The 23667-nt window shown below is 39.3% G+C and overlaps 1 protein-coding gene and 1 long non-coding RNA gene across 2 annotated transcripts in view; one reads left to right on the top strand and one right to left on the bottom strand.

Moving 5' to 3' along the window:
• Nucleotides 1-5173: 5173 nt before the first annotated feature.
• Nucleotides 5174-23667, bottom strand: part of pank1a (pantothenate kinase 1a) — a 225008-nt gene continuing 206514 nt past the window's right edge. The window contains exon 9 of the transcript XR_011917005.1: nucleotides 5174-5187. The gene's annotated coding sequence lies outside the window, so the exon portion shown is untranslated. The remainder of the gene's footprint in view (nucleotides 5188-23667) is intronic.
• LOC140312824 (uncharacterized) overlaps nucleotides 8046-23667 on the top strand; it is an 80271-nt gene continuing 64649 nt past the window's right edge. Inside the window, exons 1-2 of the long non-coding RNA XR_011917006.1 lie at nucleotides 8046-8342; nucleotides 16619-16698. This is a non-coding gene — a long non-coding RNA (uncharacterized lncRNA). The remainder of the gene's footprint in view (nucleotides 8343-16618; nucleotides 16699-23667) is intronic.

Genomic DNA, 23667 nt, shown 5'->3' with positions numbered 1-23667 from the left:
TTGGACAAGCTGCTGACCTCTGAGGCCTGATGTAAAGTTTATCTAAATCATGTGGAATCAGACTGTTTAATTCAGTAAACTAATGACAGCTTACTGACTTGTGAAAAACAATCATTGACCTTGTATTTGCTGAGAAATCTTGCCATTTAGCACTTTTACATGACACTAGAAAAAAACTTTTAAGAAAAGACTAATTACTGTATAAAGTCGACAAAAAACAGACTTCGAAAATACATGTTCTTTAAACATGCCTGTTCAGCTGAAATTGCACAAAGGCGTCCAAGCCATACTAACACACCCAAATAACTGGGTTTAGGACTGAATTAATCTTGCATGTATATGCTCAACTAGACTCAAATTGGCTCAGGCGCTCGGTGCATGCTCCACAGTTCCCGTTCTGGGTTTTGAGCTGGAAATGACAGAAAATGCCGTTAACAACAAAGGATAACCATAATGGATGGAACTAGAAAAGGCCCAGTCCAAGCTAAAGACGCCACCTTGGTTTGCTGTGTCGGACATACCTCAGTCAATCCATTCCTCTTCTTTTAATGTATACAGGGAGTATACATGGAGAATTAGAAGCCAGTTCTGCAATTTGAATCGTTCTTTAGCTCATTATTTTGGTTTTCAGAAAATACCCCAAACACAATTGTTGAACATAGTATGAATTTGTCACTTAAATAATCAGAAAGTTGCTTCAGAGGTGTGAATGTGGAACTCTAAATGAGTAGTCCTGTTTCTTCACATCTGCTGGATGCATAAATACAGGGTATTTCCTAATAATTGAATCATTATGACTATTTAAAATTTGGGAGTTCCATTATTGCTTGTCTGCATATACTTATGGGGAATAACTTGCATATTATAAAATGGCTTACAAACCAACTTGCAAACACTGTAGCATTACGTTTGACTGGGTTTACAGTCCCACACAGAAAAATGAGTGAGATAACCCTTTCAGTGTTCTGCTGCATTTTTAGCTGACTGATATTATGTCTGTGGTTTCCTGGAAACGCATACTGTTCCAGCGAACACGTCTTAGCAAACATTCCAGGGAAATGTCACATGACATTGATCAGTAAACTAAGTCCAGGGCTAACAGGAACTCAAACAGCCTGTGGGTGTCTTTAAGCTGATCAAAGTCAGGTGGTTTACTAGCCCTGGAGTCTCATTTAAACAGCCGTATTTCAAGTTCCACGAATCCCTGTTGTTGTGATGCCGAAGGGCCACATGTGTTCGAAGTAAACAGCAGAAAAAGGAGCCGCATTTCTGAACTAAGTAAGGCCTCATGCTGGCAAGGAGAGACTTTAAAGCTTTAGATGGCATCTCAAGATGCAGAGTCCTTGTGGGTGCACATGTGCTCTTGTCAGAAAACATGTTCAGGTCTGATCTCAGTTTCTCTGCTGAACCCCCCCTCACACTGAGCATTTTTCAATCTTACATTTTTTGCTACTTGATATTTGTTACTTGGGTTCAAATCAAAGAATCAGTGAGGGGACGAAGTATTAAACTCAAGCTAATTTTACATGGTCTTCATTTGATTGTGATTACCTTTGAAATTGAAGATATCAGGAGATCACACTTAAGTGCTGATGTCTTGCTTCAGTATGACGTGCTTAAACTGTGACTGGTGCACCCAGAGGGCTGACCTGTACTGCATGAATTATGAAAATTGAAGCAAGTCGTGTTTCTGAGATGAAGCAGCAGTATGTGACAGGTGGTAGTTTTTATATTTAACATCTGTTTGAAAAAAGTGACATTCATGGTTTATCAAAGTTTTTCATGATCTCTGGAGTCCTCAATTAGTCATATCTGAATCATACCTTTCATTGTTTTGTTCATTTCTCAGTTTATCTTCATCAAAACAAAGAAAAAAGAAAAGTGGGACGACACAGTCCAAAAATGACAAAACACAAAATGATAATACATGCAAGCCTGTGTTCTTTCTATGTCGATCTTTTGTAATTGAAAGAGAAAATAGTGTTGGAGCTCACTGAGAACTATGGAAACGAAACGCCTATTTTAAGAAACACCTTGTCAATCGCAACTTAACTGTTTTACACACAGTGTATGGTCTAATCTGCAGGTAGGTTTGTTTTACAGTGTAGCCATGCCATTGTAGTACAAGCAGAGTGTAGCTTGCCACTGTCTTGCAGAAATAAGCAGGGCCTTCTGTGTAAAAAGAAAACTTGAAGCTTAAAAGCAGGGTTTAATTACCCATGTCCTTAATGCTCATATCTTTTTGTTGAGAAACTGTTTCTATAATGTATGCTAAGGCTCAGAAGTTGGAGTGGGAGCTGACACAGCTCCATTAAAATGGATGATACAAAATCACATTTCATATTAAGACCATACTTTGCTAAATGTGAGCTGTATTGTTTCAAGAATCCTTTGTCCTATAGAGAGTTGAGAAAGGGGCAGAGCCTATACCAGCCATGGGGTACACCTTGAGTGCATCACCATTCTGTAAAAGGGCCAACACAATAAGTACGAACACCATCCACATTCACTCACTGTTTAAAATATACAAAGACAGTGCTAACCGTTGTAATGCCATACTGCCCAGATTTTTATATTTATTTACAATACAAGATGAACTTCTCTATGGCAAGATTCATTCTAAGTGTTGCAGGATCAGATTTAAGTGTAGCAGGATGTGGCGTTGTGTAATAACGTCCCAGACTACACTAAGGCATGTGTTGGGAAACAGACAGCCTTGACTGGATGTGGTGTTTTAACAACTCTCTATTGAGCCTGTGGGAAAAGGGTAGCTGCCTCTTGGAGAAAAAAAAAATACCGTTGTGTTTGTTTCCACAATAAGCCAATGTAAGTGTGTCACAGGGAACACACCCTCTAACTCTAGCTTTTCTCACGTCTTAACTTTGCACAGGAGTTTTGCGCATTTAGTTCTAACCCCAGAGTAAACAGCTATTTTGCTGTGATCGTTATAAAATAACAGCCTGGCCGTGGACCACCTAAGAGATAAAACCATGGTGTGAATGACTGACGGAGGCAACTTAATAAGAATTCTGGTGTTACTTTACATTTACAGACACATTTTTTACTTCGATCAACAGGTCAAATCTGAGAAATAAAACCTAACTTTGTATCAGAGCTTTGCACAAATGAATCACCTTTAGATTAATTCACTTTTTCAGTCCATATTACCCCTTCTTCCCATGTCAAGATTTTGCAAATACTGAACTGGTTGGATAAAATATTTGTCATCTCACTGAACAGGCCTTAGTTTGCTTCAAACACAGCTGTTAGATTTAAACAGGAAATACGGAAATTATTATACTTTGCAGTCTCTGAAAGTTTATTCGCACTCTCTAGATAATCCAGCACATAAAATACACTAACATCTGCAAAATATTCACACTAACTGGTTCTTTTTGACAGAGACTGGTCATCAGCCTCATTTCGGACACTTAGGAGAGCTTTATGGGAATATAAGGCGACGAGAAGTAGATGTCTAGATGTTAGCTTTCTTTAGCTTAACTAAGTAGCTGGTAAAAGGGGGCAAGTTATTGCTACAATATAAGCTGCAACAGCATTCAAATGACAAGCTTTTGACTAATCAGTCCAGAAGGAGAATTGGAAGTTCTGCATCAGATTTGAATCTTTTATTGCCTAAAAGCTATATCCAGTGAAGAAAAGCAACGCCAGTATTAATTGCTGCTGGTGTTGTTGCTGCTTGTGCTTTTTTTTTTTTTTTTTTTTTCTTTGTTGTTTTTTCTCTCTCGGTTTGTCTTCTCGTAGATCTTGATGGTTCTCCACCTGGTTTTCCCACAGAGGCTATAGGATGTTTTCTGTTTGGTTTCTACAGATATCGCAGCTTGTTGTTTGGCTTCATCTTGTTTTTCATTGTCTTCTCCAATTATTTCTTTCTATCTGTCTTGTTTTTTGCTCTCCCTCTTTCTCTGTATTGTCCTAGTATTGTTACAAAAATAGATAAATAGGCAGTACTTGGGAATAAAAGCTTCCCTTGGCAAAGCAAATGTGTTTGGCATAAACCGGTATTCAGATTGCAATTCTGCAGCCATAATGCTGGACAGGACGAGAAAAAAAAGTACTTTGTTTATTGTTAAAGCTCAGCCAGCATTAACTCAACAATACACTAAAAACAGAAATAGTGGTGTCCTCCTTTCAAACAACATCAGGCATGCTTTATGCACACCAACACAGGTGCAACCAATGAAGCCAGTAAGAACAATTAAACCCATGCACCATCCAAAGACTCTTGCTATGCCACTGGAAGGCCAACGAGGTTGCAGACAGGTGTAACACAGAAATAATATAAGGCTTCAAAAATGTCGTTTTCATGGATTACTTGGGGACAATTTCCATCCTGTCTGCACATATATGAATTTTTAAATTTGTTTTTCCCCCAGACAGAGCCCCCACAAGCATAGGGCAGAGACCCCCCCGGGAACCAGGGGCCGGGAACAGCCCACCGACCCCGCCAGACCCCAGCCGCCCAGACAGGGCCGTGCACCGGATAAATACATATATGAATTTTTGAATCTCATGTTTTGCTGCCATTTTTCTCCTCTGCATTTTGCAAAAGCATCACCCTATTTATTCAACTATACATCAGCCAGTCATGTAACAGCAGTCCAATAATGAAACGTTTGAATCAGACAAAAGAAAATACTATTTTCATGCTCTACAATCTGGTGTCGTGAGCAGCATTTAGAGGAGAATGGCCTGGCTGGTTGTAGCTGAAGTATAGTAACACCCAATAGTAACACCCAATTCGTCTTTACAATTGTGCTGAGTAGAAAAGCAGCCTGTAAATCCTTGTGGAACTGCCTACGTACAGGTTCTACTCTTGTCAATCAAAACCAGATATGAAAAACGTATCTTACCCGGATGAATATGGGCTTTTAGTTTATTTTAAAAGGTAGTCTCAGAATTTTGGCTTCAACAGTATCTTTGGACTCAGCATCTCTAGTGTCAGCAATCTTCCTTGCTGCCAGTGGTAGAATTGTTTGGGGAATGGTTTCTTTGACATTTTGGGCCTTTTGATACCAGTCAGTCTTGGTTTGAATACCACAGCATGTCTCTGTATTGTTTATGGCCATGTGCAGCCCTTTATGGCCACAACCTTCTAATCTCTGAAGGAAAATGTAGCCTCAAACTTCAAACTCCCCTGTCACCACATCTGTTTCCAGTGGAAAGCACCTTTGGGATGGAAATTTCACAGCATGAAGGTACAGTTTGTAAAGCCATAGATATAATGTAATGCAATCAAATCAACTTCAAGCAGATATGCTCCCATTATCTCAACCCATGCAATTTAGAATTAAAGGTGTTTTGAGAACAACACTGCATCTTCCCAGTGTTAGTGAGATGTTCCTAATAACATGCTCAGAGAGCGTATTCTCTTGGCTGTTAAGGCTAGCTGTTCACTTGCTGGCTCTTGCACCATATTTAACTGCCAGATATTGTGTGAAGGTTGCATCAATTTCCTTATTTAACTCCTACAGGAAATATGGCCATCTTCCAAAAAAGAGAACCTATTCCTTTAAAACCTACCAACCGCTATCAAACTTGAGAAATTCTGTTCAGTGCAGAAAAAAATGATAAATACATGGGTTCATGGAAAGGGTTGCTATCATGCCCTAACTTAGATTACTGTATCACTCTAAAAACTAAACAGAAATCTGACTGACGTGTGTGCAGCATTATCGGCAGACATTGACCTAATTACATTTTGGTTACCTTTCTGAGAAATGTGATTGAAACATCTGTCATGGGAGAACTTCCTGACATGTCACCACATCTGTACTTCCCTCTCCTCTAACGTCCACTTTAGTAATACAGGTCAAAAGAACAAGTACCCGGTGGTGACATAACACCTGGTGCTTCTGCACTTTGCACTTTCAGAGAAGTTGTAAAAACCCAAACAGCAAATTTCTCACTCAGCCTTTATACAGAAACTGGGTAGAATTACTTATGGTTTATTTCTTCATACACAGACGTGTGCCTGCTTGAGGAAGTCCTCACATTTGTTCCTTTGAGTCTAGAGCAAGAACACTGATTGACAGAGGGTGCCACCTCCGAACGTGGAACAGTAAAATAAGGACACCCTTTCTACCACTATTATTAGCTCTTGTCTACTTTTGAGCAAGGCATCAAAAGCTAAACGAAACAAGCTGCATTGAAGTCACATCAGCTTTTGCCCCAACTTCTGCTTTTACTTCCTCTGTTCATGAAAATGTGCTGAATTTCCCTGTCTTTTTATGCGTGACATCTTTTAATGTATGCGAATCCTGCTCTGTAAGCAAGGGATGTGAAAACAGTACAACATGGGCTGTCATATTTGATCCAAATTCACCTTCATTTATACTGTTTTTTTAAGATGCCAATTTGATGACCCTTAACTTTAACCACTGGTTAAAGTGGTTAAACCACTGGTTAAAGTTTTATTATACTTTAACCAGTGGTTTAATGCTTAGATTATGACAAAATTAAACCATTAATCTTACAGTAGTACAAGAACAGACCATATCTTCATAAATTAAAAAAAGAGTTTCTTTAAAACTATTTGATTAGATAGATTAGCAGTTCTTTCAAATAAGGTGGGTGGAAACACCCAGGTGAACCAGTTCTAGTGAAAAGGCCAGCCAGATTAGTTCCCATTTAGCTCCTATACCTTTTGGAGAAAACAGTTTCTGTCAGTTGGTTCTCTTGACTGAAAGAACTAAGACAAATCAACCATAAACTGATGAACTGGTTGTTAGTTTTATTGATGTCTCATATAGGCCTCGTAAGCCCAAAGCTTTGCGGTCAGTCCAATTTTTTTATTGTGCCTGGGTTATCCTGTGCCTGTTTTGAACCTAAACTGGGAGCTGGTCCCACTGGAGAGGGGCCTGATAGTGGAAGACACTTTCTACCTCTCCACCTTTAGCAACTCCAGGAAGGTAAAGAAAATAAGCCTGTACTAGATGTGTGAGTGAGAACGCTGTTTTTTTAAATAATTCTTGCAAAACACATTGTGTGTCACGTCAGGTCACTTCTGAGTCTTTTGCAAACATCGTTGTCATCTTTTAATGTATTTCAATACAGTTCCTGGACCCTGGCCAGTAACCTCTGCAACTGTGGAAGTAACACTTCTAAAAATCAATTAACTATTATAGTCTGGCTAAACCTGGACTTTTAAAATACATCTGAACATGTTAGACTGATTGAAATAATACTAATTTGAATTTCTCAAAGTCAGACTAACGCATTAAAAAAAAAAAGTGGTTTGATTCAAATTATCCCTGCATGTACGTATTGAGGTGAACTTAAACTGGCCATGGCCATGTGCACTTGCTCCACAGTTGCTGTTCCAGGAATTAGCCAGGAAGTATAAAAAAAAGCCACTACACAGAAGAAATAGAAGCTGGTGAAAACAGTTAAACCTTGAAGGATAACATGCATCAAAAAGGAAAGTGTACAGCACACTCAAAATGCTGCTTGATGTGGTACCAGTTTGCTGCCAGCTGAACTGTTTGTCAGTTGTTTTGGTCTGACATAATAGGTTCACTGGAAACAAGGGAAAGGAGTCCACATTGCCTCCTATTCTTGTGGGGTCGGGACGCGCAGCACTTTTGTCATACTTGTATACTTGGACAAGGACAGTGGTCTGTACATGGCCTAACTGAGCTGTAACTGCAGCTCACCTTAACTACACATGTATAAGTATTGAGTATTTGACACTGGTTAGAAACTCTTCCATGCTGTGATGAATAGCATTTGGAAAAGCCAGAGAAACCGGAATTTTTCACATAGTCTGTGGTTATTATGAAACAAAAAAAGTTGTTAAACTCTGCTTTAGTCTATTTTTTCTGTAGTAGAAGTGAGTTTACCTGCACCCCCTGATCATGGCGGTCAGTAATAGGTGTGTTTAAACATTTAGGCACTTTTAGTTGAGTTTACATTGTCTGTGTGTGATCTAGTTCAACTGACAGCCAAAGAATTCCATTCATGACGAGGCTTCATCTGGTGCTGCAGGGAGGGATGGACTTAGCATGTGGGCGTGCCCAGAAATACGAAAATGTATTAGTCGACAAGTCTTCTAAACAGCTCAGTATGAATGGTGGAGTTGAAGCGGAGAAGTCTGGTGCAGCAATTAAGAAAGTTAGTGGAAAGGGGACAGAATGAGAGAACGCGCGCACGTGGTTTGCTCTATGTTCAGGACGACATTCGTTCCGTGCTGCAAAAGTCTGAAAGTGAAAGAAAATGTGTCAGGTCATGTTAGTGCAAATGCGCGCCTAAGAAATGTTGGCTGAGTTTAAAAAGAAAAAAAGCAAAGACGTGCAAAACTTGCGCCTCACCGCCAGTGATGTGGGGTAAGTGTCACTTAATTTTATTCCATGAATTAAACGCATAAAACTCCGATAAGTTGTCCACTTCACAGCTGTGCGCTCCCTTCAAAGCCCAAATGAGGAAGCAGCTTGAGACTTTGATGAAAGTGCATTCACTAAAGCCGAACTTTTCCTGCATTGCAGCGGTATTTCAGTACATTTTACTCAAAACTCGTCATAGCACAGATGTCCATTCTTCCAGTTTAAGGAAATTGAGGGTGGGAGACCGTGCAGCGCTCGCTCATGCGTAATGGGCGGTTTGTACTGAGATAAAAGGAAGTATGCGGTGTCAGATGTAGATAGTAACCCGGTCTTCCTCTTCCTTTTGAATTTTTTTTCTCAAAAAAAGTTATTGAATGACTTGACCTGAAACGGTTTTCTTTGACTTAGTCGTAATTTGTTCTCTTTGTACTGTTGCCAAGCGTCACGCGATGTACACCCGCTTATTAAAATCAGTTAGGAGACATTTCTTGTGACTGAGTGAACTTCACTCCAACTATTTTTTTTTTCTTTTTTTGTCCGATCTTATCAGTGTGTGAAGTAGTTTGGGTGGCGAGCGTCACCGCCCGAAAAACTAATTAGAATGGGAGGGCGGCTCCTAAATTATGAACCCAAAACTGTTGCAACCAGGGAAACAGCTTGGAGGTGCTGCGTTCATGGGCTGTCGTGCATCAGACAAACCTTAATACATGGCTACTTTGCGTTTCTGGAAAATATAGACTGTTACTCTTTTATAATAAAGCTAACATCCTTCACACATCAAAGGGGGGGGGGGGGGGGGGGGATGAAGGCTATGAGATGCAGTAAGCTCCTTTTTGTAGATTTTGGGGTATGGTTAAAGTTAGTTAAAACCAATAAGTAGTTGAGCTATCAATAATTAAGCTAGTCCAGTTTATTCTAGGGTTGTTTGAGCACTTTCTCTCATGTGTTTAATTTGCTTAACAAATGTTGATATTAATAGTCTTGTGTAGATGCAGATCAAATTGTCATTTGTAGGCTGAAAAATGGCATTAGTTTTTCAATATTACTCTATTTCTAATTGTACTTGAACTCATCACCGGAGTGGAATAAATGTTTCCCCTCATTTCATCCAAAATTACAAAAGTTTTCCTATTATTTTCGCTCTATAAAAGCTTTGGTTTGCTTTCATTCTGAACTCAAAGACTTAAATGGCATCAGTTTATATTGCTTAACTTTGTTCTAATAATGATAATTGTTATTATTAACCTTATTTTGAACAGTTTATTTCCCCATTATCTTGTTACCACTTAATTTCTCTGCTATTTGGACTCATTAAAAGTAAAATATACATTAACTTTGCAAGGTGTTGTAAAGTCTATTTGAGTTTCATTATGAGTGGCGTGGGGATTCCCTGTTTCCTTCATGTGTTGTGCTGTCAACCCGGATATGTGCTGAATATTGAGTGTTTGAAGGAGAGAGGAAGAGAAACTGTGCATATGTGAGTGTAAGCACAGTTGTGTGTGCGTGGACAGAAGATGGGAGTACATTTGCATATTTTATTTATGCAGCCTTTGTCTAAAGAAGCTTGTTCTCTGAGAACATGTTTTCTGATCCCTTGTATGTTCTAAAGTCAGTCAGTCATATTTTTCCTCATTGTGTTGCCCAGTGATCTGTGTAGCACAAACTTCCTCTTGTCACTCACACCATTTTGCATCCTCAGTAACTAAATTAGATGCTTAACAGGAGGAAGTAGCACAACACAAACTTTAACACTTTGAGGCTGAGGTCATATCACATCATATACTTTGCTCTGAGACAAGATGACACATGAAATATATTTCAAGCAATGCAGATAAGTCGCACAGTTGTGACTTATTTGCAGATATTGTACCCCTAAGTACAGAGCTTTTTAAAACAAGAAAGGCACACAGAATGTAGCCTATTGTCAAGGCCAATCTCTTGTCTTGCAGATACAGGATCCTGACCCCTGTAGAAGTGAAATCCACCACGCCTCTTTTCCTGCCATGTTACTATAGTAGCCCTGAAAGGACAAAATATTGAGCCTGTCATGGTTTTCTTGGCCACCATTGTTTTTCTTTTCCTTTGAAGAGGGGAGGAGGCTGAGACTTGTTCTGATCATCTGCCCTATTAAGCTGTGACAGCAACTTGATTCTACGGACTCTGAAACTGAATCTAGCAGTTAATTTGGATACAGCCACGACTCATGATTTTATTTACACCTTTGTCGTTAGTAAAGACAGAAAGCCCTACATACTACTTAAGAGGCTCCAAGCCTGTGTATGGTTTTGGTTCCGTTTGCTTTGGACCATAATGTTGCTGCTCAAGTGCGCCACCCAGTGGTTTCCTAAGGTTGCGTTTCCCCATTGAAAGCTCTTTGTTTCAGAAATTACTGAGACAAGTGTCTTTGTCAATTAAAGCACTAACCATCGTTCAGTGATGTTCACATGAGAGGTTAGAAATCAGAGGATGTCAGATAAACCTGGAATGGTTATACAACCACGCTGCAGAAAACCATGCTGAGTTTCTTTCGGGAATTGGACCAAAAACAGTGTCTGTTGCTCTGCAGCTTTTGGATGTGTAAATGAGGAACTGTCAACAAATTTGAAGAAATGTCTAAATGGTAAAAATCCCTTATTGCAGGTTTAACAATACTCTGCTCAAGACTCCCAGGGAGCCAGTGTGCTACATCATTACTTGGACCCTGAATCTATTTGAATCCTTTTTAAGTCAAACATGGTCTTGTTCAAGTTTCTTAACATTTGTTGCTTTGGTCAACTTCATTGATGTATATGAACAATGTACAGATCTATTATCACACCCTCGCTTGTTATTTTTGACTTAGATTAGTTAGCCAAGTTTCCACCTCACTATTTTCTTCCTTTTTCTTTGCTCATTATAAATAAAGACCCCTTTCAGTCTAAATGAGTATGCAGTATGAATCCATAAGCCCTTTATAAATTAATTTGGCATTTTCAAGTCACATACTTGTTTTAGCTGTGATCACTGTACAGAATGCCCTCTGCGGTTTAGCTGCGATACTCCAACCTTTGTGTTGAGTAGGTATGCATGGAAATTAAGTCAAAGACGGAACCGACTGATTGTAGGTTGCTGTGTGTGCAGTGCCTCCATAAAGACAAATTAGGGGAAATGTAAAAGATTTGTTGCTATGGAAATGCAGGAGGAACCTGACAAAGGTGATTGTCAAAGTTGTGAAGGGCGCTTAGAGTTCAGCTTCCTCTTAGAGCAAGGCAAAACGCAACTTAATTTATTATTTCTCATGTGTTGAGGAACTTTCTACAGAAACGATTCTATCTGCATAATCTATAATCCGCTGCAGTGGAAAGTGAAAGCTGTTCCAAAAAACAAACCAGTTTAACCTAGTGATGCAGGGCCTGACTCGTTTCTCAAACTTTTATGCTCGGTGTAGTCATAGGAAATTCTAATTCCAGAATTAATTAAAAAATTGGAAATGAGATTGAAAATATCAGATTTGTGTCACAATAACACCCAGTATTACACCTAAGAAAATCAAAACAAACCAGCGCTTTTGTTCTATGTGGTGTATAGCCACCTAAATACTTTTTCTAAATCTTTTCATACCTTTTTCATTTAATTTATTTACTCTTTTGAACATGAGCTTTAAACATCTTTTTTTCTGTTTTGCCACTTGGGACTGTAGAAAAGAGGTGACCTTTTGAGCTGATGCATCTAATTTAGTAACTCCTCATGCTGTCTGGAATAGGCCTTAAACATATGTCAGACAATAGATCGTCAGTGTCAAAAGGGCTGTCTGGAAATGTGTTGTTGACTGACTAAATGAGTGTGTAAAGCACCGACCTGGATCTACAGACATTACAGACTTTCTACTACAGGGAGCATAGAGACAGCTTAATTCCCTCATTCTTAAAGGCTAAATAATTGAATATACTATAGCCTGACACATGAAAACCCTCTGCTCTGAATGTGAAAAAGTGCAAAAATGATCATCTGATAAACTTTCTGTAAAAGCACTCTGCAGTGTATCAGTATCAAATATGACAATGGTTGTGCTGGGCTACAACAGGAGAAGAAAATATTAATTATGATTCATATGGATGAACCAGTGTGTCTTAATAATTGCATCAAAAGGGAATTAATTGGCATTCTTCTGAATTAAAATGGATAAGAGTTCATAGCTTGGGCACTTTTAAAACTAGTGTGCAATACTGAGCCTTGATTTTAATCTGATTTGCTCTGATATTCTGCTTAAAACCATGCTCAAGAGTGAAACTTTAGCTTGTTTTTATTTTCCAGCCAGTTTGATTGAACAGATGGCCTTTCTCAAGTAGGTTAAAAGTGGACACATTTGTTTTTTGTAGAATATTATATTACTCAGTAATGAAACAATCTGAGATCTGTGTCAGTTTCTGACATATCTCTACCCCCTCTTTACAATTCATGTCATCTGGACTGTTTGACTGACAGTGTTGATTTGCAAGAAGGGGAAAAGCCTTTGACATTATGAAGGAAAGCCCTGTGAAACAATCAATATTTTCGAATTGCATTATACTCTACAGTCTACAATGAGACCTAAAGCTAGAAGTGAAAGAAATATTTTAGTCATTTCTTGAATTAAATATTAAGAAGGGGAACTTGTAAAAATGTTGTAGCACCCTGATTGATGTGTCAGGTTTATGGGTCTATTATGGCAAAGCTTATGGTAACTGACGTGTTATGGATGTTTTATCATACTGTGTTGTTTTGTTCTTCCATTAGTTACACTTTAGTTGCTTGTGCTACATCTTAATTACCTTCCTGTTAGACCAGTGAACAGTTTTGTTTTTTTTGCTGGGTTTATCAACACCTCGTGTTAACAAAGATGAATGAGAATGATGTGATGCATTAGTAGTTAATTAGTAGAAAATAGAGATTTACAAGAAGAAAGCAGGGGGCGCATGGTCTTCTGATGGGTTAGCACTGTCACCTTGCAGGTTCCCATCTTTGAATCCCGGCTGGGGCCTTCCTGTGTGGAGTTTGCATGTTCTCCTCCTGCATGCATGGGTTATCTCTGGGTACTGTGGCTTAAAAAAGTGAAATGACACTGAAGAGTGGAGAAACTTACCCCTGGACAGGCTCAGCACAACTTGACCCCCATGTACAGCTCCTACAGGTCAGGAAGTGTTAGTGTAGTGCATGTGTGAAAGTGATTCAAGAGTGTTTGCACTGGTGTCTGTTGCCTGTTTTGGCTGATGGCAGCTCTTGATGAACTCTTGAGAATAAAGCAGTTAAAGTACTGTAGCAAAACCAAAATATTGAGCTGAGAGATGCAAACAGAAATCTGAAGATTGGAGGAAAATTGCAGTGACGGTTAAAAATTCTGTGGAATTTGAAGGTAACTTGAAGGTACTTGCTCAGGCAAGTGCATGTCAGCATGCAATCAGCAGATGTCTTCAGTAGCCACTTCTGCTCTTCATGTTGCAGAGACAAATGCAAACCACAAATGGCTCATTCAAATGAAAGTAGACCTTGTGTCTATTTGTGCACCGACAAAACAAATGAGTAGGCAGCTTTTACATCACATACTACACCCAAACTGAAATTTCACTCGAGTCATCTCCCTGTCACAGTTTTACTTCTTACTAGCTACAATTCAGCCTTGGATTAGAAATGAATTAAACCTGATAAGGCAGTATTCAGTGAGTGTAGTTAGATTTTCATTGACAAGTAGCATCTCAAAGTAAGCACTGACAAAGCAAAGTTTTACTCAAATTCCACATATGTCTACAAACTGTAAATATCAGTGTTAAGACTTTGCTGCCTCACTAATGTCGTCACTTCAGCCACAGTTGTACCTCGTTCCCCTCTATCTTCCTCTTCTTTTAGTGCTATGAAACCATTTCCAAACCTTGCGGATTTAGTCGGATACCAAATGGTTTTTCTTTACACTTGATTTTCCCTCAGCAGGCACCATGTTTCTTTTCCAGCTGTAGTAGTTTCAGTGACGAGTTCAAGGTAAATCCTGCTATCCGTGCTCTCTGAGACGGGGATCCCACTCTTTGATCATAACTCACTGGATGTTCTTTTAAAGTGTTATGGCAAGGACAAATGTGAGCACCCCTTTGTCTCTCTACTGGAGTGCCCCAAGGCTCGGTATTTGCACTCCTTCTCTTTGCAATATACACCACCTTCCTGGGCTCTGTTATGTGCTTGTATGACTTGCTGCATCACTGCTATGCCGATGGTACTCGCTAATCCTGTTAGTCTCAGCGGAGGATGCCCCTGGTTTCAGCGCTGATCTTAGCTTGCCTCTGACATGAATTTAAACCTCTCTAAATCTGAGCTCTTGGGCATCCCACCCAGTCACTCCAACACAATATAGAAAGTTGCTTTGTACTCTACTACACAAGAAAAATAAGGCTAATTCTGACTCAATATGCCACCCAGCTCTTGGTACAGACTGTGGTTATCTTTTGCCTCGACTACTGCAATGCTCTCCTAGCACATCTTCTTGCTTGCACAGTGAAACTCGGAACAGATGGTCCAGAATGCAGCAGCATATCCAGTGTTTGAGCTAAGAAAAAGGAAGACTGTCTCCCTGCCTCTAAGTAAGTTTCCCTGGTCACCCATTCTGACTGCCAGAATCCAGTTCATGTCACTAATGCTTGCCTACAGAGGGTCTGCGGGGTTTGCACTCAAACTCAATCATACAAAAGTCATGTCAAGAGACATGTGCTCCTTTTTGACCACTGTATTCATCTCAGGAATTTTGTCTGGTACTGCTATCATCTCACACATGATGGTCTCCATCCAGACTGTTCTCTTTTATGGTTCCATGATGGCGGAGCGAACTACCGAGTGCTATCAAAGCAGGAGCATCCCTCTTCATCTTTTATCTTCATATTTGAATATATTTAGCACTTAATGTATAGACCAAGGTTTCTCACTGTACTGAACCTTGAATGTTGTGTCCTCACTACTAAGTTGCTTTGGATAAACTAAAGAACTAAATATAAATGAATCCCATACAAACTAATACATTTTTCGTAGGAGCAAGGAAAATGGATCAATTGACCCTTGGTAATATAAGTTCCGACTAGGAGGCACCAGCCCTTTTCATGTAGTGTCAAATACATGGCATTTCTAAAATGTTAGTTATTTTTCATAGGATGATGTTTTAACACATTCCTCATGTTTTCATCCTTACATTGTCATTGTTATACAGATATTTCACAACCGCCAGTGTCTTCATCAGTCTTTTTGAAATTAAGTTGCATTTCAAGCTGCTTCTTTTCACAACAACTTTCTTTTCGCCAGTTTTCTAATTCTTACACATACAAGTTGTCATTTCCTTGTTTTGCAATGGAGAAAATGGAAATAAAGCAAGATTAAAATTGAAAATGGATTAAATCCGAGGCATACCATTGTGCCAGATCACCCTTCATATCGTATCAAGTGCTTCACCTAATGAATTATTATGGATGAGCATACAAATGTTCCATTTCCTTAATGCAAACTGTTGTAAAAACGGTTTAAAGCTCAGGGACTTGGGATCATTATAGTCACTGGTGTAGCCTTGTTTTCCACAATTCTTGAGTGTGAGTCTGCTATAAAAAGCATGGTGTACATGTCTGTGCATCACATCAGAGCAGGGACATTAGCACTTCCTCTTCTATCATGACCATTTCTCAGTTTTGGTATCATTTGAAAAAAATAAAACAAAAAAAAACAGAAACGAGAAACCCCCCACATAAAAACAGGTATTTTTAACATCTCAGCTTTTCAGGAACTAATGAGAGCAGCCTTGTTTGTAGTTTGATAGGTGATGCATTGCAGCTCTCAGGTTATCCAGTGGGTTTTGGTTTTCAACCTGAGGGTTGACGAGAGACTTTGCACTACAAAAAAATAAAAAAAATTTGAAAACCACAATTTGTTTTATGACTTTCACATGACAAGATCAGTGGTACGTTGGGGATTTTGCATAGACTTTAGAAGAACTTCTATTTGTATTCACTTGTAACTTATGTGTAAAAGTGTGCAGACTTTTGTGAAAGTGCTTGTGGACACTGTGTGATGAGTGGGTGCAGTGAATGTGTGTGCATGTTTCTATGCATCCATACGCTCCTGTGGCCAGCTATGATTTTATCCTTTTTTTACGCCCCCTTTTTTGAGGCACCTCTTTTATATTGGATTGTCTTTATCGGCTGATAACTGGTAGAGCATAGCTTATGTGGGTGGCTGTCTAAGAACTGTGATACTGGTTATGTTTTCATTCTTTCATTCTGTTTCTCAAAACGTTTCAGATTTGACTGCACAGAACGCCCTCAGCACAAGAAATCAACTCGCAAGTTTCAGTGACTGACATGGAAGATTTCAACCACTGGTTAGTTGATCTATTTTTTTTTCGAATTGTGCCATGTTTTAGTGCTCGTGTTCTGTGTCTGGGTGCAGCATATCGGGGCACAGGAGGTAGCTCTGGCAGAACAGTTACTACTTATTCTTTTTTGTACAACATGATTTTTAGATTCAGTTATTTTATATTTCAAAATGCATTGCATGTGTGTAGTGTGTCACTGTTAATGGTTACACTGAAATCTTGACCCTCAGGGCTCAGTGGAAGGAACTTTTAATGCAAAAAAGCTACTGCTTCAGACCGGTTTTATGGCTTGATAGCAGCAGTAAGAGAATTGATTTAGATTTTCTTTAAATGGGTAAACACTCATGTCTGATATCAGTACTTGAACTCTGAAACAAACCTTCTCTCTGCAATGACAAACAATTACTCCTAACAGAATTTTAGTTAAAATTGTTCAGTCACACCCATCCCCACACCCAAGGTTTACGCCCTGTGTGCCTGTTTACAGTTAAAGTCACTGGTTTCCAGTAAGATGCTCCCACATGGTATAGCTGGGAAGATGGAGGATGTGACAGTTCTTGAGTTAGATGCCACTGAGGGGTTAACTGTCTCACTCAGTGCACTCGGTAACTAACGGCTGCCACAAGCACACCGTACACTACTACTGTGGTGATTTTAGTCAGAGCTACTGGTTTCCAGTAAAGACCTGCACCCAGTGGCTTCACAACAGAGGAAGTGGTGGAGCCTGAAACTATGTTCAGAAAAAGCTTTCACGTGTCAATTGCTTACCTTTTCATGCTTTTTTTTCTTTTCTGTGCCTTGCATGCATTGTCACTTTTGCGTTTTATTTAATTGAGCTGATGCTACAACGACTTCCTGTGAAGATGCAATGAGAGAAAAGGCAGAAGGTCAAAGCTACAGCGTGTTGCAGTAAAGAGAACAAACATGACCCCCTTTTTTTGTTTTTCAGATTGAGTCGCAACACTTCTTGTTTAGGCAGTTCTTGTAATTCTTAAAAAGAGAACTTGCATATTTGTTTGTAAGACTTTTTTTGTCTCAGGGGAGCGGTCAAGCTTAAGATCAGAGACTTAAGATAAAAAAAAATAAATTAATGATGGATAGATGGATGAAAATTCTCTTTACATAGTCTTGATTTAAAAAAAAAGAAAAGTAATTGTTTTTCTTAATGATACACCACGTTTTACTTTGGTGGATGGAGAGGGCCCCACTTTTCAACACCTGCGCTATTCAGAGGTTTGTACTGCCACCAAGTGGAAAAGCATATGCATCACATCAAAGGCAGAGAAATGTTTTCCTCTTTATCTGGACTTTTTTTTTCTGCCACGACAAAGCTCACTCCTTTTTGTAAGTGACAGTAAGTGAATAGTCATTAAAAAATATCTGTATTTTGATTAATTTATATTTGAATGAACTTACAAGGGATAAGGGAATTAAAGTGAATAATGTTGGACAGCTGGCCTTTACTGTTGTACAAAGTATGAAGGAGAGGTGATCAATTATTTTATTTGTGACTGATAAAATTGTAGTGAAAAACTAGATGAGTTGACAGTGGTTAGTTTCAGTGTTGCCAGGGTCAGCCAGGCTTTCACACTCGGACCTGCATAGGTCTCCGTCTCCACCTGCTTTCCAAGTAGAAAAGTTGCTGAATTTTAGATGATCATATCCAACACTTAAACTCGGCTTTCTCCGTTAAAAATGCTTTCTTCTGTTTTTTTTTTTTTGTTTTTGAATTGTATTTCTTCCTATGACATTAACACCAGATGATAACTCACTCACTCAAGCTAATTTACAGTTTATCTTTTAACCCTTAGATGCATAAGTGGGGTCAAAAATGACCCAGAGGGTTGTTATTCTTCAAAATCTCTGAAATTAAAAGTTTTTACACCCTAATATTCCAGGTATTCCTCATAAAACATGTTTGTGACTTGAGGACATTTGAATTTTTTTTAAATGTTTTTATACATTTTAAGAAATTGCAGTTTTTGTGTCACTACCCCAGTTTTTTATAAGCAGGGTCAAAAATTATCCCAAGCATTTCCTACAGAATCTCAAGGGTTTGCTTTGGGAACCTTTGATTCTTACCAACTGTGACTGTCGGGATACATTTTCTGTTCCACTTACACATCTGATGCCTGCAGTCTCACCACCAGGAGGTCATTTTGACACAGCAGCATGCATGTAACACTGTCCGTCAGTTGTGCAGTGGATTCAGACACACAGGTCACAACATCACCACAGACGACTTCTCCACAAGTGTGCCTCTTGCAGAGCATCTCCTGGAGAAGGGTCTGACTATTGTGGGAACGTTGCGACAGAACAAGCCAGACATCCCTCCAGTGATGAAGGCTTCCAAGTCGAGGGAGGTCCATGGCACTGAATTTGGGTTCAATGGCAGCATGATTAGCTATGTCAGAAAAAAGGGAAAGGCTGTTCTGCTTCTCAGCACAATGCACCAGAGCAAGATGGTGGATGAAAACAGCCAAAAGAAAAAAACAGAAGTAATCCTCTTCTACAACCAGAACAGAGGATGTGTAGATACCGTTGACCAGATGTTTGGCAACTACACCTGCAAGTGCCAGACACAGAGGTGGCCCATGGTGCTGTGGTACAACATGATTTATATAGCCACTCTAAAGCCTACTCATTTTTCAGGGCTCAGCACCCTGAATTTTCCACAGGTATCACCAACGCACGGCGACATTTCCTCACAGAGCTCTCAAAGGAGCTTGTGACTCCTCACATGAAAAGTGGACTGGAAGGTACCCCGAACGTTCCAACCTACATCACTGAAGCAATGGGAAGGTGTGGAGTGACAAAAGCTGCAAACCAGCAACAGGAGAGAAGCACAGAGGGCCAACAGCAGAGAAAGAGATGCCAGATGTGTCCAAGAAACAAGGATCGCAAAGCCACCAATTGCTGTTGGAAAAGCAGTACCCCAGTGTGCAATGGTCAAAGCCAAAAGCAAATAGTTTGACAACTGCACACAGTGAATAGAGAAAAGACGTTTGCGTGGGCACATGTGAGTGGACAGTGTTCTGGTCTTATGTATGTTCATTCTCTTTTTTGTCCTCCAGACAGATGGCCATACTAACAACAATTTCTGAAGATTTTTGATGTTATTTCTTGTGAATATTTTTTTATAAAAAGTCATAAATAAGCATGTTAAATGTAAAATCAGTCTTTTGTTGACCCCAAATATAATAAATATAATTGCCTTTAACCAAAATTGGAAGAGTGTAGGTATTGGTCGTCCATGCATCCAAGGGTTAAAATTAAAGTCAAAATGGCTAAACAATTATTTCTACACCCTCTGTTTTAAAGTTTAAAGAAGTTGCAGAAACGGTGTTGTTAGAAAAATAAATAAATAAATTCACCCTTACTACTTCTTACTACTTCTTGATTAGCAGCCAAATGCTGCTAATCAAATGCACTTGATTATTCCATCAGGTGTGGGCATCTCTATAACAGCAGAGGTTTTGGCAGTTTTCTGGTCTGGAGCATTCAGCTCTGTGTTAACATAATGTCACGGAGGGAAGACCTCAGCAATAATCTGAGAGAAACAGATTGTTGTTGCCCATTCATTTGGGAAAAGTTAGGAGGCCATTTCCAAAGTAATTGGAGTCTATCAATTTACAAAGAGAAATGTTATTCACAAGTGGAAAACATTCAAGGCAGTTTTCAATCTTCACATGAGTGTACATCTCAGCAAACTCACCCCAAGGTCAGACTGCGCAATGCTCAGAGAAACTGCAAAAAAAACACCTCATACCAACTGTCAAACACGGTGTTGGAGGGATGATGATTTGGGCTTGTTCTGCATCCACAGGACCTGGACACCTTCCGGTCATTGAGTCCACCATGAGCTCCTCTGTATATCAAAGTATTCTAGAGTCAAATGTGACGCCATCTGTCAGACAGCTAAAGCTTGGCTGAAACTGGCTCATCAACAGGACAATGATCCCAAACACGGCAGCAAATCTACAACAGAATATCTGAAAAAGAAGAGAATAAAGTTGTTGCAATGGTCCAGTCAGTCCAGACCTCAACCTAATTGAAATGCTGCTGTGGGACCTTTCGAGAGTTGTGCATAAGAAAATAATGTTTGTGGGCATTTAACTCAATCAGTGGAAAGAGGATTGGACCAAAATTCCTCCACAGTGATGTTGATGATCAAGGCTGAATTTAAACACTTCCTGAATCCAGATAAGGATCTGAAACAGACAGAAAAATGAATAATTTTTGACATTTTCATGCAAAACCAGTAACTTTGGGTATTTCAGTTAGCCACACCAAACCAATAACAGAATCTCCTTGGTGGAGGTAAACTTTGGTCCTTAGTGCAAGTCCCGTTTTTTGGCAGAAGAGGGCATCTTTTCTGCAAAAATCCCGTCAGCTCTACGTCTCTGTGGTGGACTTCAGGGTTTGTGCCCTCCAGCACACGCTCAGTGGATTCTTTGAACCTCTGTCATTTCCAGAGGGTGAACGGTGGAAACTCTGCCCCCTGGGGAATGTTGGGTATTAACTGTTTGGTGGGTGTCAGCTGGCTTTATTGATCAGCATATTTAAGAAGTACAATGGAGGAGAGCAGTGAGAAGCAGCCAGGTTTTGGTTCACACAGCAGATCATCCCAGTAAAGGCTGCTGTGGCAATGCATTAGGCTAATTTGATTTGTGTGTGTGTAACCAATTGATGAATATTGATTAAGCTGAAGTTTTTCCAGCACTGATGGGACAAAGAGGCAGCTGCATGTGTTTAGTCCTGTGCTGAAGCGGCGAATATACGTCCTGTAGAGGAATATTTCACCGAAAAATCTGTGTGTGAAACTATCACCCTCTGCAGGGGGAAGAGTTGTTTCTTCCATTTATGACAGTTAGAATTGATTTCCACAGTAATGGAAGAAACGGTACCAATACTTAATATGATCATGTGTTCAATAAAATCATAAGGTTGTTGCTTATGTTGATCATTTGTACTGTATAATTTCCTTTTCAATTCAGCCATTTAAGTTTAAGGTGAATGCATGCCGACACTGGGTCGGTTTATTAGCCGTTACAAAGATAACCAGTAAACACAGATGGGAATGACATTAGTTGATTCTTTAGGATATCTTATAGCCCCTTAAAGAAAACCTTTTATTTGGAATATACATAGAATTCAATGGACTTCACTTTTAGTTTAGGTGTTTTTGTTCTCATGTGTATCTACTGTATAAGTGTGCAAGTTTGTGCAATAAACAAGATGGCCTAATAAATATTTGTCTAATAAAACTGACTCTCAGAGTACAAAGCTGATGACTTGCTGTAACAAGTTGAGGCTTTAACCCGTTATGACCTGGAGTGACACGTGTGTCACTTTACCTTTCAAGCCTGGAATGACACGCACGTCACCTCAGCATTTTCAAGATACACCTGTTTTTTAAAAATATTGATAAACATGAGATTAAAGACAATAGTTTACAGTAAAAGGTGAAAGTCTAACATCTTGAATGTTTTTAATATCTTCAGAGAATGAGACAAACATGTTTTATGGGGTGGCTGGAGCCAATCCCAGCTGAAATTTCCATCTGATTTGTAGTCCCTTCATCACCTTCATGAGAACGAGACCTCGCTCTGTTCAGTCAAACCCAAACGCATATTTTTTTCTGGTCACTGGTGCTGCAGCATAAAAAGCATCAACAGTTACTGAAACATGATTCAAATTTAGAAAACGCATCTATTGAACTGTTAAACACCGTTTGGTTGTGTTTACTTGCTCTGCAGATTTTCTCCTTATAACATAGCCTGTGCTGTTTTCTCCTTGTGTTTGGGTTTAGTCTGTGCGTTTCTCCAGGCTGCACTGAGTGTAGGCCTTAGTTCATTCTGATTGGATCGTGACTGTATTAGCTAAAAGTCTACCTAATTCATATTTGTTGCTATATATATATATATATATATATATATATATGTGTGTGTGTGTGTATAAAATAACCTCCCAATGGTGCTTCAAATAATCATCACACTGCCACCAGGGGAGCCATACAGCTAAAGTGGCTAAATAGAGTGAGCTGTTTAACTTGTATACCCAGTTACAAAAATGACTGTGTGTATTTAGCCACACTTCAGTTTGAATTTGATAATTTGAAACAAACTTTGTTTTGATACATTCAAATTACTATGAATACACACAGACCACAGCTCCTGCTGTTAAAGGCACCTGAAAGCTCAGATTACATATGCACATTTGTTGTGGATTCCTTTGATTGAAAAAGCACCCAATAGCAACCCTAAGTCCCAAAGTGTACCTTAACCTCTGAAACTCCAGTCTGAGGTAATTCTGTCCGCAGTAGGGATGCAAATCTAAGTCAGTTTCAGTGTAGTTATTTGATGGACAGAGAAAGTAAGCTCTAGTTTACTCGAATTACAAATTGAAACTATAAAAAAAGATAATTAGCTGCATTTAGAAATGCCTCTACTGCTTTTTTTTGTGATATGCCTAACTAAATCTACTGTATTGATCTGAGAATCGCAGCATATGAACCGCATCCTTCCTCAGCACATCATTATTAAATAACTTCATAATAACTTAATCAGTCCAGGAACTCTAAGTATTTACTGCCACCAATAAAATTTCACTGATTCACGTCATCACTTTAGTTTTGATGTTAATGGAAGTCTGTATTCCGGGTCCTGCTGCTTGTTGGCAGTAGAAAGGGTAATATAAGTGGCTACAGCTATACTGTGCAGTTCCCTGCCTGCAGTGTTAGAAAATCCTGTGGAAGTTGGCTTAACCACTTAATCAGCATGTCTGTATCCTCATTTTAGCTGCAACAATTATACAGTTATTTTCTCTTTGTTACACTGCATGCGCGTTATCCTTTGCCCGATCTGTTAAAATGCCTTTGCAGTTGATTTAATTAATAATTAGAAACATTTACCTGTCTAGTAGTAATCCATTTTTAGAGGAAACGTATGAATTGTGCTGCAGAAGTGCACAATG

Source organism: Leuresthes tenuis, unplaced genomic scaffold (genome assembly GCF_036924035.1).
Source record: "Leuresthes tenuis unplaced genomic scaffold, fLeuTen1.0.hap1 SCAF_8, whole genome shotgun sequence".
In the NCBI taxonomy this organism is placed as follows: domain Eukaryota; kingdom Metazoa; phylum Chordata; class Actinopteri; order Atheriniformes; family Atherinopsidae; genus Leuresthes; species Leuresthes tenuis.
Note: the sequence above shows the minus strand (reverse complement) of the source record. Positions and strands in the feature narration are given on the sequence as shown.